This window comes from Hemicordylus capensis, chromosome 5 (genome assembly GCF_027244095.1).
Source record: "Hemicordylus capensis ecotype Gifberg chromosome 5, rHemCap1.1.pri, whole genome shotgun sequence".
Classification (NCBI taxonomy): domain Eukaryota; kingdom Metazoa; phylum Chordata; class Lepidosauria; order Squamata; family Cordylidae; genus Hemicordylus; species Hemicordylus capensis.
The window spans coordinates 120,202,777-120,220,371 of record NC_069661.1 but is presented as its reverse complement, the minus strand read 5'-3'; the positions used below and the strand labels follow the sequence as shown (position 1 = coordinate 120,220,371).

The window sequence follows — 17,595 nt, the reverse complement described above, 5'->3', positions numbered from 1 at the left end:
GTTTTTCAATTAAAGGCTGGGGAAGGGGGACCAGCTCCTTCCCCTTTTGGGGGTTTGCACTCCCTAGGCTTTCTCATGAGGTTAAAAATGTACAGGGTGGTACTCAAGTGCTCACCATCCATTAATCCACGGACTGCACTCTAATGCGAGAGTGCCAGGCAACCATGGGCTAGAGATCGAGCAAGGATGCGCCAGGTACCCCAGAGCCTGCTTTCCTCGTCTTGACGATCGTCACCAAGTAGCTGTCAGAGCATGCCCCCTGCCAGCCCATCTGCCCATGTGGAAATGTGCACCCTTGCCAGTGCCCCTGGAGGACAACCCCACTGTCCAGGGACAATGGGGAACCAGGGCTCCCCTCTCCCGCAAATTGAAACACCGATAGATCTGCATATGGCACAAAACCAGGCTGGACATGGGAATTTTGAATATGTTTAAAGGTCTCTCACAGAACCTAGTGTATTCCCCCATCAGCACAAATACTTTGTGTGGGGGTAGGGGCAGGGGCAGCTCTTGGGAGGGTATAAAGTGCAGCCCCAAGCAGGAAACCTGGAGCAGCCAAGTTCTATTTTTCTTACTGAAAGGTTGAGGAAGTAGGAGTCTGCACTCCTAGGCTTTCTCATGAGCAAGGCCAGATGCCAGGGTCAGTGGTGCTCAAGTATTTCAGAAGTGCACTACTGCTGAAAATATAAGATTCACCCTACCCAGGGTGCACTGCTTACTTAATATGAGAGGGAAAAGCGATGGGGACACCCCTTACAACTCATGAGAAGCACCATCAGAGGGGAGGAGAGAGAATTGCTGAGCAAATTCAGTCATGATGCCCGACAGCAAAACATCCCCTTCTCCCACCAATAGCTCCCTCATGAGAGCAACAGGCCATTGGAGCTCTATACTGAGCAAAGATGTTGTGTGGAGAAAATATGTGGGGAAGTGTACCCCGGAGACTGCTTTCCTTGTCTTGGTGACTGCCTCCGAGTAGCTGCTGGAGCATACCCCCTCTCAAAGAACTGAAAGATCAAAACCAAAATCCACATGGCCAGCTCCTCTGCCCATGTGGATATATGCACCCTTGCCAGTGCCTCAAAACAGTGACCCCGTTATCCTGGGGTCACTTGAAAATGGGGGCTCCCCTCTCCCACAATTCCACACACTGGCAGATCTGCATACGCCATGACATCAGATTGGGCCCTTGAATTCTGAATGGGTTTAAAGGTCTGCCCCTGTGTCCCCTCCTCTCCACCCATACACATGGCCAGGCTATGGCACATGGAGCATCTAGCTCTCCTTTGGGTGCATGCAAGTCTTCACAGGGAATGGCGGTAAGGAGACTGCAGAGAATCTGTTCTATTTTTTACAATGGAGAGTTGGGGGCCCCACACAAGCAGGATTTCCTTTGGGTTTGCATGGACTGCCTTTCCAGGATTACCTCTCGCAACAGTGTCCCAGGTTACGGTGGGTCAGACCCACCCACCCCAGCATCCTTTGCCCTCCCCCATCTACATATTTCCTCCTAAGTAGTATCAATGCCCCCCTCCCCAAGGGACAGGGAAATATCACACCCCCCATACAACATTATCAGATTGCAGGGATCTTTGGGAGCCGCTGGTGCCAGAACAAGCATTGCCATGGTATGGCAGAGCAGGGCATGGCATTTAAAGGGATTTAAATGCCTTTTCACTGCTGAGAGTGAGTGGTGCACTCTGAAAATGCACGATCACACCTGGCATACCATGTGTGTATCCCTTCTTCAAGAGATGCAACTAACCTTGAGAGCTGAAGTGTATTGGCTCAAAGTGTAAGATGGAAAGTTCTTGGATCAAGTCCCACCGCAGATACTATTCTCTCAACCTCAGCTCCAGCTTCTGCAATCCTGAGTGTAGACCAGCAATAGCACTGGTCTACATCCAAGAGCTGTTGTACAATAATAGATCAATGAAGTTGTAGATTGAGAAAATGTGTGCACAGTGCTTAAACACATGAAATGTACTCCAGGGTATTCATATTTTAATAATGTAACAGTAAATAGGTTATTATTTTAATCAGAGCAGTAGGTTCCAAGCGGGGGGCCTCCAGATGTTGCAGAACTACAACTCCCATCAAGCCCAGCTACAATTTATGTGGCTGGGGGTGATGGGAGTTGTAGTTCTGCAACATCTGGAGGCCCCCAGGTTGGGAACCACTGCAGCAGAGCATCTATCTGGCAACCTTTAGAAATGACTCCAATGCCTACCTCTTCAGGAGAGCATTTGGTAGCAGATTTTCTTGGAACTTGTATAGGGAATTAGCTGCTGCTAATCTGTAAAGTTTTTACTGTTTGTTTTTATGTAGTGTTTGAAGTTTGCTGTTTTAAGTACTGTTGCAAGCGACAAATGTATTGTATTTAATTTAAAAAAAATCCTATTTTGTGTTATTTATGCAATGGCCTTTGGCCAAAGCAAGTCATCTTTCTTGTATTTGACAATTACTAGGACAAGCATAAAAATATCATGCCTACAAATGCATATTTCAGAATCTGATATTATACTATCGAAATGCACTCCCAGTATTTTCATTTTGCATTATTATATGCCCACTGAGGGTAGAAAAAAAGGTTTTCAGAAACAACCACATTTCACTGGAAACTCCAAGTCCTTAGTGCACAACATGGAACTCAAACCTTGTATGGGTTTTATTGTGCACATTCCAGTCCCTTCAAATCTAATCCTAAAGTAACTGGAAGCTATATTGAACAGCTTCTGTTTTTATTGCATTACAGTCCCTATAAGGGTGTTGATTCAATGCTGTCAAATTATAAGGCAGATACATTCACAAGGATTTAAGGACAACCAAGCTCTTTATGTCAACACAAGGAGAAAAAACTTCAAGTGATTTCCTGAGGAAGGGACCCAGCTGACTTGTGAAAACTTGTAAATTTGCAAATCTAGTAAGTCTGCATAATAGTGTCATTTGATTATCAACTGAAAAAATGCCACATAAAATGCTTTATTTAAAAATGATACTGGAGGTCTTTAATTTGCAGGCTCTGGAGAGTTGGTCGGAGAGCGTTTTGGTCTAACAGGATTCCAACAGCATTTATATGGCATACCTTGGATAGTGTGGGGCGTTCAGCCATTTTTGCTTTAAAAACAAAGGTACTTATATACTAAGCTAGTAACACTAATACTTAACAGTACAGAAATATCAGCATAGTGATGCCAGGATTACTTTAAAAGAAAGATGAAGAATCAAATACAACAGCTAATAGGAGTCCTTCCAATAGATGCTCTCTCTGGTGCCCAGGATGCAGTGGAAGTAGTTTTCAGAAAGTCTTCAACCTCTCCGCTTATAGATGGCATCCCGACCTTCAATGTGGTAATAAGCCATCATCAGAAGCAACTTTGTAAATGCAAGTCCTGTGTCACTGAAGGGGTCCCTTGTGTGAGCAGAACTCTCTCTCTCAAATTAAAAAATAATATCTTTTGAATAAGGTATTATTCAAGAGGAAAATGGATCTCAAATGAATATATATCCTACCACATGATAGGATATATAGACTGTAGCACAGGCTAATTAAAAAATGAGGGCTATAGTGAAGTCTTCATCAGACGAGGCTTTCTGCTGAGGATAAGTCCCAATCTTGCAAGAGACAAAAGCCATGTTTTCTAAGGTGTGTGCACATACACACACTCACGTCTGCTCAGTAGGGATGTGCACGGAAATGCAGCAGGGGAGTTCGAAGGTGGTGGGAGTCTCCCTTTAAGAGTGGGAGGAAGGTGCACTTACCCCTCCCGCCGGCATCAGGTTTTAAAAAAAAAAAAGCCCATCGGGGCGGCAGCATACCTCCCTGCCATCCCATTGCCCTCGTCTTCAGGATATGACTGGAAGTCATGGGAGCACACATGTCATGCACGTATGCGTGCCCGTGCTGGCGCATGCAGGCACATTGGTGACTTCTGGTCATATCCGGAAGACAAGGGCAATGGGGTGGCACGGAGGTATGCTGCTGCCCCAATGGGCTTTTAAAAAAAACTGATGCCAGCATGGGGAAAGCAGCAGGAGGAATAAGTGTACCCTCTCCCCGCTCTTAAAGGGAGACCCCTGCCGCCTTTGAACCGGGAGAACTGCCAGTTCTTCAAACCCGTTTGATGGCCCATAAAGGGCCTCTGAACCGGTTCTGTGCACATCCCTACCACTCAGTTAATTTTAGATTCCACTCAAGTTCAGTCAGGAAGGTCCTACTCTGAATGCACATGCACACACTGCCTTGATACTGCTGCCCAGAACAAAACTCATTCCGCACAGAGATGAAAAAAATTAGAGGGACCGTTGGTCACAAGCCCCAACCTCTGTACTGCAAAGAGCAAGTAGTGAAAGGAGGAAAGGAATTCCAAAGTCAAGCCATGCCTAAGCAAAACCTTACAGCAATTGCTTCCTCCCTTCCAGAGAACAACAGATGGCCTCTTGAGAAAGGAATTTCTCCAGGTAACCTAAATTTTGGATAGCCCAAATGTAAGAACCTGTATGCAGAAGTAAATATCCCCAGTTTAAGAGGATTTGCTTACTGATTAGTATTTGTATGATGGCAGATGAATTAGAACGTTGCTACTCTTAGCAAAAGCTGTACTTCTAATGAGAGGTTTTCATCACAGGCAATGTATACAGCCATTTATATCGCCCTGAGCCAATTTTGGAAGGGCGGTATAAAAACTGAATGAATGAATGAATGAATGAATACCATACTCTTAAAGAAGCACCCCATATATTTATAGCTGAGACACTAAATAATTTTGCACCAAGCAAGAAAAAGCAAAAATAAATGATGAAAACCCAGCAAAAATAAATGAAGAGCAACATATGAACATTTACTCAGATTTAGAACATAAGAAAAATTACTGCTGATCAGCTGCAAGAATCACTAAGCAAATGAACTAGCCATAGCAACAACACTCTCACTAAAATAGCACTTCATCATCTGTCTTTGGAAATCATCCAAAAGCTACTTCCTTGAGTACTGAACAAATGAAGTTGCAATGGCACTCGCATGTTTTCTGAGCCGTAGAATGCATGGATATAATGTTTTTGGCACAGCTTGCTCTATCAGCTCTCCCACTTAAGTGTTATGCCACCCAAGAATCCTGAACAAAACAATGCATGCTAGTGCCAAACTATTTCCAGCATTGTTCTAGCTGCTTGTCTTGGATACGAGGCAAGTAAAAGATCACCATAGTCTGGGACTTTGCTATCACTGAGGTTTAACGTACTCCGTGGATATTTTGCAGGTCCATTTATAGCCACAGAGGAAAGTTTCCTTTGATCCAAAGAGCACAAGAAACAATTACTGCCTGACCTTAATAAACATAAAAATGTGTTTTATAAAAAGGTAAAAACTATTTTTTTTAAAAAATAGTTAATCCCTCCTCATTTTTTTAAAAAAGTTTAAGTTTCATTTGCAGATTTTGGCCTGAATATATTCTGAATGGGTGGGTTATTCTCCACAATTTTTAACATTCTCTCTCTATATATATTGTTCAGCATATGGTCTGAAGACATGAGGCAGCAACCATTTGGAAGCATGGTCTTTGTCTGATCAGTGCCCAGATGGGAACACCATGTATGCCATTGGAACCCCACGTATGCTGCCTTGAATTCCATGAAAGAAAAATTTATTTACACTTCTATAACCAGTAAAACATTCCTCAACATTAATGTTTTCATGGTGATTAGTTTCAGCATCACTACACAAGCAGTGTTTGATAGCTACCTTGAATATTTGGAAAGGCAGTCTATATGTTTTGAAAATAAATAAGTCATTAGGATCAATTACATTTTCAGAAATACAACACAGTCCCAGGAAAGCATGGAAAACCAGTGTCACCTTTCTAATCCATATACAGCTGCCAAGTGCTATGACAAGGTTGATCACCCATATGTGGAAGTTACATGACTATTCTTAGAACAAAAAAAATACACAGGTGTAGCCATTCTCATGTTACAAAAGTATACAGATTGCCATAGAGGGCTGTCAATTTATATGCATAGAGGTGCAAGATGGGAACTGGGCTTCTTGCCAACTAGCTTTGCTCTCCAACATTCAATTTGCAACCATGGAACACTTTCCAGTTCTGTTCCCATTTCTCCAAACAGCTAAGAATGCTAAATGAAGGGCAAATTCACAATTATGGTCTTATAGAGCTGTTAAGTGCTATGAAACATCACATGGACTCATCCCGAGAAGAAACAATTTGATTGCAAAACTGTGTTGCAAAGGCAAATCTACACCTGATGACTGTTTATGGACAGCGGCCCCAAACAACATAAAGCCATATAATTTGTAAGTCTCTCAAATCTTCGTGGGAACATCCAAGCCTATCAAAACATGATGTTGGAGATGAGAAATAGTTTTGAAACGATATCTATATTGCTTCTTCACTCCCTGGATTCAGAGGTATGTGGTTTCCCCAGCCACTCTGCATGGTCCACCTGCATTTGAGATTCTGTCACTGATGAGAATTGATGAGCGAGTGAAAGCCTTGTGTGCTGGTGCTGCTGAATTCGGCAAGGGAATAAAGTCAAGAGGTGGCACAGAAATAGATGGGGGAAATGAAGGAAGGAAGGAAAAGGAGGAGATTTTATTAATTGACTAAATGGTACCCTCATTAATTGGGCAGCAGATTTTTAAAAAATATATTATGATAAAACTTACAAAGAGGAGCAGAGCCAGGATGGCGGCGGCGGCCCGTGTGTGGCCACGTCAGACGTGGGGGCGTTGTCACCCTTCCAAACGGGGCCACACAGCCCCATTTGGAGCCAAAATCAGTCCACACTGCGTTGGCAGCGCGGCCGGAGTGACACTCCCTGCCTTAAAGGCAGGGAGAGCCGTTCTGGCCATGCTGCCAATACAGTGCAGGCCGACCTCTCTCCTAAATGGGACCGCGCAACCCCATTTCTGAGGGAAATCTATCGGCCCTGCTGCATTGGCAGTGGGACTAGGAGCAACTCTCCCTGCCTTTAAGGCAGGGAGAATTGCTCCAGCCTTGCTGCCAATGCAGCGCGGGCTGATTTCAGCTCCAAATGGGGCCGCGCGGCCCTGTTTGGGACTGAAATAATACCACCGCATCAGACATCAGGAGCGGGGGGAGTGCGGGGGGCGTGCGGGGGGCGTGTCTGGGACTGCACTCACGACCCCTGATTGGCAGGCCCCGATTCTTTGAACCCGTTTGCCCAATAGTGGCTCCGCCCCTGCTTACAAAAGCTGAAGGAAGCAAGTTAGAGGAAGCATTCTCTACTCTCTCAATCAAGGGGGGGGGAGATACCTCTTTTAAGATGATGCCTGCTACAACAGCAGGACTACAGCAAGATAATACATGTGAAGAACCTTTAAACACTTGGAAGTGCTACACAAATGTGCAGTATTATAAGAGTTTCATATTCATATGCCTTCATGGGCAGTCTTTATTTTATTAGTACATATTCAACTATAAATAAAAGTATATGCTTTTCTAAAACGTGTTGTGCAAAACTATAAATAATCTCTCAGCAAAGCATTTGCAGCTGTTCATACAAGTTATAAAATTACATAATGCTTAAATAATGAGCTATTACGATTAGCCCACACCGATCTGACAAGTAAAATACTCTCAACATTTATTAAATTGGTTTACATGTGCTTAAAATTATATACATATTAGTCTTCTAAAAATACGCTTGGGTCACAATTAAAAAAAACAGAACACAATGTTTCTTTCAACTTGTTGGTTTACTATGGTGTCAAAGGAGATTTTATGTCAACCAATTTGCCAAACGTAGGGCTGCACAGCTTGCAATCCACCTAGCCATGCATGACACCCACTAGGTGTATGTACGACCCAGCTAGTCATGTATGACCACCCACCAGGTGTTCAATACATCTCTTGTTTTTGCTGCCAGCCTGAGATGCAAAAAAAGGGTAGGAAAAGGATTGAGCACTTGGCAGGTCACAAGACACACCTGGTGAACTGCATTCAAGCTTGGTGGTTGTGCCTAATACAAACATCCAGAATCCACAAACACACAAGCATGGTTTTTATGGAAAATCAAAACTGCTGGACAAATACAGCATCTTTAAATTTAATATTATAGCTAATATTACAGTTTAATGTAAAGATGTGCAAATCGATTAGAGTCGAATCAATTTTAGTTTGAATCAGGCTATTTTGAGTTATTAAAACTCGAATCAAGTTGTCCTTAGAGTAAAGGACCTGATTTGAGTTTGAATTGAATCGTCCCTGATTCAAGCTCAAATTCATTTGAGTGATTTGAGTGCCATTTTATCTCCGCATTCTTCCCTTGCTGGTTGGTTTTCTGGCACTGGCTTCCGACTGGCTTGAGATTTCCTTGCTTCTTGGTTGGATCATCATCATACAAATAAAGTGTTGTGATGGGCAACTGTGTCCCCATTGGCTGGGGGGAGGCAGGGGGTAGCAAAAGGAGGGATTTTCAAAATATATTTAAAGGTGACTGATTAAAGGCAGAGAGAAAGAGAGCCATTTTGTGCCTCAGGATAGGAAAAGGGTCAAATAGACTGAAGCAGCTCAGCACTGGTGGTAGCCTGTGGCTTATCTGTTTTCAATTTTTCTTTCCTTGCAAACCCAACTGCTTTTTCTTTTTTTATTGTGCCAGCAGCCCCCGTGCCTTTAACTGGGTGCTGCTGCTTCGCATTTTCTTTTTCTTCTTGCTTTTAGCCAGCCCCCAGTGGATTTAACAACGGGGGTGCTGTGCTGATTTTTTCTTTTTCTTTTTCTTTTACAGAGATAGCCTGGCAGGCTGGGCAGTTTTGTCTTGTGCCCAGCCTGCCAGGCTCTCTCTGTTTCCCTCCCCTCCCACCATTTTTGTTTTGCTTTTGCTTTGCTTTTGCGGATGGGTGAGTGCCTGACTGGTGCTCACCAATCCAAAGATGCCAGAAGCCCCCAGCAAAAGATGCCAAAAGGTGAGCCCCCACCCACCCCAATCAGCTTATAGGACCTAGAGACCTTTAAATAAGGCCTAGTTTGGCAGAGGGAGGGATTAAGTACTAGGAGGATTGTAGAACAAGAGGGTTAAAGCCTTCTTTATTGGGGGGGATTTAATTTTCAAGCTTCTGTGTGTGTACTACAGTGTTATAGATAGCACTGTGTGTGGCACACCCAGCATAAATAGACTACCCCCAACCCCACACACCCCTTTTAAAAATACCTGCATTAAAGGCGCTTCTTCTCCCCAATCCTATCAGAGTTAGGGCTTGAATTTTAAAAACCCTAAGATATCTGGAGGGGTGCAAGGCAGATCCAGGAGCAGAGGGAGGGGTGGTCATTGTTGGTGACGGCAAAAGCGGCCTAGTCCCCAAGTCATCCCTGCCGATGTGGACATGCTCACAGGCAGTTTAGAAGTTAGCCCACTTGAGCCTCAAGCAGTCATGCATCCGCCATCTTGAATCAGGGTGGCTAACATCATTACAAATTACACCATTGAGGTGTCTCTATGTGTCACTCACTACAACTGTACCAAATTTGGCTCAAATTGGTTAGACAGTCAACAAGTTCACCCACTTGTGCCTCAGACATTTACACATCTACCAGCTTGAACTGGGGTGGATAGCATCATCACAAACCATGCTATTTAGGCATCCCTATGTGTCTCTAAGTTGTAGCAAATTTGGTTCAAATTGGTTAGGCCGTTGACAAATTAGCCCAATTGCACCTCAAACGTTCATGGATCTGCCATCTTGAATTGGGGTGGATGACATCATCAGAAACTACGCTGTTGAAGTGTCCCCGATTTAGTACATACTGGTCCATGCATTGCAAAGTTGAGGGGGCGGGGGGACACACATGAAATGCTGGGTGATCTCATAAGCCTGCTAGAAAGTAGGCTAAAAACAACTACACTTAAAAAAGAATTCCTTCCCCTATTCAAATCTGGAGTCATATCTTGCTGCAAAACTGTGTGACATTATTAAGAAAATAGCTTATTTCTGAGCAACTATGTTCAAGATCAAGTTTATTTCCAATTTCACACTCTGTAAAAACCAGCTGTGAACATGACATTCCTCTATGCAGAGGTTTCATATACAGTATACAAAAGCAATGGGTGTGTTCATCTGGGGATTTAGGCTGGCATTGTCATCAATATGCTGATGATAATCCGCTCTCTCACTCTCTCTCATTTTCATCTACTCCCAGGAAAGAAGAGGTGGTTCTGAACTGTTGCCAGGAGCATTGATGGACTAGATGTGGGTGAAAAAACAGGAATTCCATCCAGACAAGAGGGAGGCACTATCAGTCAAGGGTCCTGCTGATTTGGATTTAGGTGTTCTACCTGCTTTGGATGTGGTTGCACTTCAGAATCATGTACACAAAGGGGAAGACTTTTGGATCCAATACTGCTTCTGGATGGCCAGGTGGTGGCTGTGGCCAGGAGCCCTTTTCAACAGTTTCAGCTGGTGCACTAATTGGATGTGTTCATAGAATAACTGGACGTGGTCATCCTTAATTCATGCCCTAGTTACACCCAGATTAGATTATGAAAACTCACTGTACAGGGGGTTGCCTCTGAAAAACATTTGTAAATTTCAGCTGGTCCGGAATGCAGCGGCCAGACTGCTGTCTGGTGTGAGAGGTTAAGACTGTGTAATTCCAGTGTTATTTCAGCTTCACTGTTTACTAGTTTGTTTCTGGGCCCAACTCAAAAGGCCTTCACCTTTAAGGCCCTAAACAGTCTACAACTAGGATACCTCAAAGACCGCCTCCTTTCATAGAGACCTGTTCCAGCACTCAGTTCAATGTGTGAAATCCTGCTGACTGACCTGCCCCTGCCTCCAAAGCAGAACAGGTGGAGTACAAGCCATGAACCTGTTTGGCTGTGACACCTGGGTTGCAGAATGCCCTCCCCAGGGACCCCTGCCTGTCCATCTCATGTTCACCTTTCTATAAGCAGCACACACAAAAAAGCAGCTTTTTAAAAATGTGTTTACAGTGAAAATGACTTGTTTTTACTGAAATTGGCTGTTACAAGTTTGGGCCGATTGCTGACAGTTGTGTTATTGTTTAAATTGTTTTTACTATGATTGTTGTCATAATCGATGTTAGTTATCCTGAGAATCGTTCACTGGAAAAGCCGGATATAAACGTTTAATTTAATTCCTGGGCTCTTAAAACATTGTGTGGGATGAAAGGAGAAAAAGATAACCTTGAAATAATTTGCACTTTGGCTAATTAGCGTGCACTTATTCCCAAGTAATCATTTTCATTTAGTAGAAAGCATAAACAACAACACTTCTGGTTGCTTGATGTGTAACAGATCCTCACAAGACCTAGACAACTAGAGACTACAAACAGAACATTTAGGGAGTTGGAAGGATCTCAGCAAGAGTAATAGTATGAGCCAAAATGATATACTGTTGCTCTGGAGAACGTTCTTTCAACTTAACTATTTCACACTTGGTTTCATTTGCAACACAGAAATATAAGATTGGCAGGAGTCAAGCTCACAACCAATTCTGAATCTAGTACCTGAATGCTTTCAGGTAGACACTGAGCTTGTGCAACACCTATCTGATTCTAGCCAAAGGGCGGTACTACAGGGAAACCAGCAAGAGCAGTAAGAAACGCTCAAGAGAAATTGATCAGAATAACCCATGTGGCATTCTTTGGTTTCCATACAGAGACAGCCCAAGGTATTTGAGCACCTGAGACTAGGCACAGAACACCCACCCACCCCTCAAAGCATTTAAAAGAAGGTATAGTTGAAGAAATGAGTCCACTTGCTAGCTTGAAAGAGGGCAAGGAGAAGAAAGCAAGAAGCCTCCTGGATAACTTTCTACTGCTAGAGTTTCCCAGCTCTCAGTCAACAGGCAGTGAGTAGGATACACCAAGGAGAGAGAAAAGGACAATGGTGGAGGCTGGTGCACTGTAAGGAAACACGTTTTGGGCAGCAGTGGGGAGTCCAAACATGGCAAGCAGTAGGTTTTGGGAGGCAGCCAATCCACAACCTGCACCAATCTACCACTGTGGGTAACCACCTCACTTTACCTAATTAGAAGGGTGCCCCTGCTGAGGTCAACAGCAGTTTTCATGTCAGGGTTACTCAACGGGGATTCTACTATGGCTCATACCTGTTACAGACATAGGAAGCTGCCATATACCGAGTCAGACCATTGGTCTATGTAGCTCAGTACTTTCTACTCTACACCGACTAGCAGTGGCGTCTCCGAGGTTGCAGGAAGGAATCTCTCTCAGCCCTATCTTGGAGAAGCCAAGGAGGGAACTTGAAACCTTCTGCTCTTCCCAGAGTGGCTCCATCCCCTGAGGGGAATATGTTACAGTGCTCACATGTGCTCTCCCATTCAAATGCAACCAGGGTGGGCCATGCTTAGCTAATGGATCATGTCATGCTTGCTACCACAAGACCAACATCACCCCTGCTTCATGTCAATCTTAAACTTGCATGCATGCGTACACACACACAGTTCGCACTTTGGCAGTGCTGGTACAGACAAAGATATAGAGTTGCCTTCACAAGCACTCAGCAAATTACAATAATTACAGAATATTTTCTCTTGCAATAACAAAAAATGTAAAGAATTAACTTCAAAAGTGCAGCCTTTTGTATTGCAATCTCTATTAATCCCTGCAAACCTCCCTCCACATTGACACACTTTCAGACAAGTCCTAACACACACAACAGTGTAAGGAAATGAAAAATCAGAAACAAGTACAGTTCCAGGACAGATTTATGCTATAATTTTAGGTTATCAGGAAAGCATCTACAGTGATGATCTGGTTATACTCATGTCAGCTAAACTATGTGTCACATTAACAACCTCCAGGAAGTTATTTCAAATACAAAATAAATTGCTTGTGCCTCTGCTCAGATAGATAGCATGACAGTTATTAGGTGAAGACAGACAAAACTAATCTGATTGCAAGCTATTTTCTGTCATACAGTAATGTTCATGCTACCTCAATGCAAGCATGCGAAAATAATTTGAAATGGTGGGGGGCGGGATCTAGCTTTTTATACAATTTTTAAAAAATGCATAAGGAATAACAGGCTATAAAAATCAGTACCCAGCAAAAACCATGCCCAAAGAGTTGTGGAAAAGTAGGACCAGGCAAATGGTCATATCAGATCCTGCTTTGGGCCTGAAGCCCAATGTAGACAAATACAAGGCAAATGTGTTGTGCTTGAAATAGTCAAAGCAATTGAGTAAATGCAATTCAAAGTATCTGACTACTTTCTACTGATTCCACTGTCTAGAACTGCCTTTCAGTAGATCCATCAAGACTTGGAGTATGTTCTGACCTATGAAGATTTCTTCCACTGCTCTCAATTATACACTTCCAAAAATGTCAAACACAACTCCTTTCAATGAACATTCCACAGCTCATTTGATCACCAGCCGAGGTAATTAAGATTTTGAGAGCTTAGCCATTTTCCCCCCCTCCGCTACATCTCTCTGGGGACCTTTTGGGTAGCAAAGGCCACCAAACTATTCTCACAAGAGGCAGAATAATATATTAAAACGTTCAGGTCAAAATAGTATTATTGCCATAACAAACTGTTACCATTAAGTCATTTTAAATAACAGAAAAATCTTGGATGACTAATCGTTATTAAGAGACATGAAAATAAGGAGAGCCCTGCTCAATTATAAAGGTCCATCAAATCTACCTTTCTCTTCCAACAAGATGCCAACTAGGTCATGAAACAAGGCATAAAGGCAGCAGCCCAGTACTTGATATACAGGCATTTCTGGTACACCATGAGGTCTAAGCTTCTGAATATAGGGAACAATCATGGAAAATAGGCTGAGTATATAGAACAGATGATGATTGATATTGATGATGATGATGATGATGATGATGATGATGATGATGATGGCAAGAGTTTTAAAATCCTGGAAGTGTTTTAATGTTTTATACCTTTTATTTATTAAGAGATCTATTTTTAATAAATAAAAAAATCCATATTGGCTTAAAATATTAAACAAAACATTTTTTTAAAAGTAGAAAATAAAACTAAGGGACAGACATTACACAAGCCTGCCCAAACTGTTCTGCTCTTTGGATGTTTTTAAATAAGTCAAGATATAAAACTATACCTGGTCCAAAACATAAGACTGTGCTGTACTTAGAAGTATAAATGGTTTTTCTGTCTGTAAGCAACAGAAAATTTGTACAGATGTTCTATTATAAATAACACATTATTTTGCAAAGGTTTCATATACAAAACAGGGCCCAGAGAGAGATAAAGTTTAAGGGATGGGGGATCTGAACTTAAATGTTTTTTTTAAAAAAACACTGCCCTAGGGCATCTAGTCACATGACCATTTTCACCTCATTTTTAACAAAGTTCGGAGACAGGTTGAAACATGGGCTCATTAAATGCTGATTCAGCTTGGACAGATGTTCACACCTCAAAAACTGTATGTCTGTTAGCAGATTACTGACTGCTAACAGAGCATGTAGATAGGCACAAAGCCTCCACAAGCTGCTCCTGTTAAAAGGGGGAACTTGGAGGTACTGGGAGCGACAACAAGGCATGCCAAAAAATATTAGTTTGAGGGAAAGTCCCACAGAACCAAAACTACCCTCAAAGCCCTCCAGAACCAAAAAACACACGCAAAAGGATCAGAAAGTAGATATGCTTTGCAGCCACAGAATGTTTGAATGAATCATTGAATGAATGAAAGAAGGTTCTCCTCGTCCTGTCAATCAACAAGGCACACAAGGGGAAAAGGGGGGGGGGATGCCAAACACAAGAAGAGGACATCCTAAAAACAAACATTAACAAATAGAAAAGAATAAAAATCACAACAGCAGAATATATTATACCAAACAGAAAAGAAAATCATTCTAACTAGACTCTCATAACAACAGCGCTACTGGATCAGCCACAAGGAGCATCTAAACCGGCATCCTGTTTCACATACTGGCCCACCAGATGCCACTCGGGAGCCCACAGGCAAGAGTTATGTGCATGCCCTCTCTCCTGCTGTTGCTCCCTTGCAACTGGTATTGAGAGGCATCATGCCTCTGAGGCTGGAAGTGGCACACACCCACTGATAGACCTGTCCACCATGAATTTATCTAAGCTCCTTTTAAAGACATCCAAACTGGTGGCCACCACCATGGCAAAGAATTCCATAGATTAATTATGCACTATGTGAAAAAGTACTTCATCTTGTCAGTCCTAGATTTCCCAACCTTCAGTTTCATGGGGTGACCCCTGGTTCTAGTGTTGTGCGTGTGAGAGAGAGAAAGTTCTCTCTGTCCACCCTCTCTACTCCACGCATAATTTTATACACCTCGATCATGTCTCCCTTTAGTCGTCTCTTTTCCAAGGTAAAGAGCCCCAGATGCTGTAGCGTAGCCTCAAAAGGAAGGTGCTCCAGGCCCCTGATCATTTTGGTTGCCCTCTTCTGCCTCTTTTTCAGTTCTACAATATCCTTCTTAAGATTCGGTGACCAAAGCTGTACACAGTATTCCAGATGTGGCCGCACCATAGATTTGTATAAGGGTATTATAATATTAGCATTTTTATTTTCAATCCCCTTCCTAATGATTCCTAGCATGGAATTAGCCTTTTTCACAGCTGCCGAAATTTTCAATGAGCTGTCCACCATGACCCCAAAATCCCTCTTCTGGTCAGTCACCGACAGCTCAGATCCTATCAGCATATATATGAAGTAGTTCCTTTTTGCCCCAATGTGCATCACTTTACACTTGCTTACATTGAACCGCATTTGCCATTTTGTCGCCCACTCACCCAGTTTGGAGAGATCTTTTTGGAGCTCCTCACAATCTGTTGTGGATTTCACTACCCTAAATAGTTTAATGTCATCTGCAAATTTGGCCACTTCGCTGCTTACCCCAACTTCTAGATCATATATGAACACGTTAAAGCGCACTGGTCCCAGTACTAACCCTGGGGGACCCCACTTCTTTCTTTACTACATTTAGAGAACTATCCATTTATTCCTACCCTGTTTCCTGTCCTTCAACCAGTTACTAATCCACACATGAACCTGTCCCCTTATCCCATGACTGCTAAGTTTACTCAAGAGCCACTGGTGGGGGACTTTCTCAAAAGTCCAAGTGTACTATGTCAGCTGGATCACCTTTATCCACATTCCTGTTGACACTCTCAAAGAACTCCAAAAAGGTTAGTAAGGCAAGACTCCCTACATTAAATCCCCTTCTGGCTGCCCTGCCAGCTCTTTGACCTTGGAAAGCAATGCTAACCACCCACAGAGGCTCGTCTTGCTCCTTTGTAACACCTGGTCAGTCCAGAATAAACCTGAAATCATTCATGATTTGATTCTGGATGAAGGGACCGATCTGATATGTGTTACGGAGACTTGGTTGGGGGAGGCTGGTGGCCCAGTCTGGTCCCAGCTTCTTCCTCCAGGGTACTCTGTTGAGGAGCAGGGGAGGGGGAGTGGATGAGGAGAGGAGAGGCTGTGGTCTACAAGAACAATATCTCCCTTACCCTGTTGAAGTGTCTGACCATATTGAATGTGTGTACCTAAGCTTGGGGACCAGGGATAGACTGGGACTTCTGTTGGTGTACCGATCGCCCTGCTGCCCGACAAAGTCCCTAACTGAGCTGAAAGACTTGGGCTTGGTGTTGAAGTTTCCCAGGCTTGTGGTGCTGGGAGACTTCAATGTTCACTTTGGGACCAATTAGTCTGGGGCAGCTCAGGAGTTCATAGCAGCCATGATTACTATGGGCCTATCCCAGGTGGTCTCGGGACTGGTCACATGCTTGATCTGGTCTTTCACTCTGAACAGGGTGGGGTCTCCTGTGATTTCCCCTTTGTCAAGGACGGATCACCATCTTGTTAAGGTTGGACTCACGACCACATTCAACCTCCACAGGGGCAGGGGGCCCATTAGGATGGTCCGCCTGAGAAGGTTACAGGATCCAATAGGATTCCAAGAAGCCTTGGAGGAATTTAGTGTTGTCTCCGCTGGTGACCCTGTCGACACTCTGGTGGAGAACTGAAATTATCAACTCATCAGGGCAGTGAACACGATTGCTCCTAAGCGTCTTCTCCAACCCGCTTTGAAACTGGCCCCTTGGTATACGGAAGAACTACGAGGGCTGAAGCAGCTAGGTAGACGACTAGAGCACAAGTGGAGGAAGACTTGGCTCGAATCCAACAGATTATTACATAGAGAGCATTTGAAGATCTATGCTCAGGCGATACGTGTGGCAAAGAAGCAATTATTTTCCTCCCGTATCGCCTCAGCAAGTTTACATCCAGCGGAGTTGTTCAGGGTCGTGAAGGGGTTAATTCAATTCAATTCAGTTTATTACAATCGAAGATCAGGAGCTAATGTGCACCCCTTCCCCCTTGAATCAGTACTTAGAACCAACAATTACTCACTGTGACATTTTAAATGAGTTCTTTGTGGACAAAATCTCTCATATTTGGGCTGACTTGGATTCAAACTCCACAATTGTTACAGAGTCTGATGTTGAGGTGTCCAGCAGCTCCTCTTGTGTGATGACCCTGGATCAGTTTCAGTCTGTGACTCCTGCGGATGTGGACAAGTTGCTTGGAATGGTGCGGCCTACAACCTGCCCTCTTGATTC

At 43.4% G+C, this 17,595-nt stretch overlaps 1 protein-coding gene and 1 long non-coding RNA gene across 3 annotated transcripts in view; both read right to left on the bottom strand.

Annotated features, from left to right (window-relative positions):
- Nucleotides 1-17,595, bottom strand: part of RAB28 (RAB28, member RAS oncogene family) — a 101,924-nt gene that overhangs the window by 11,416 nt on the left and 72,913 nt on the right. The window lies entirely within an intron of this gene.
- The window catches only part of LOC128327004 (uncharacterized), a 46,141-nt gene continuing 33,366 nt past the window's right edge, over nt 4,821-17,595 (bottom strand). The window contains exon 2 of the long non-coding RNA XR_008308399.1: nt 4,821-6,525. This is a non-coding gene — a long non-coding RNA (uncharacterized LOC128327004). The remainder of the gene's footprint in view (nt 6,526-17,595) is intronic.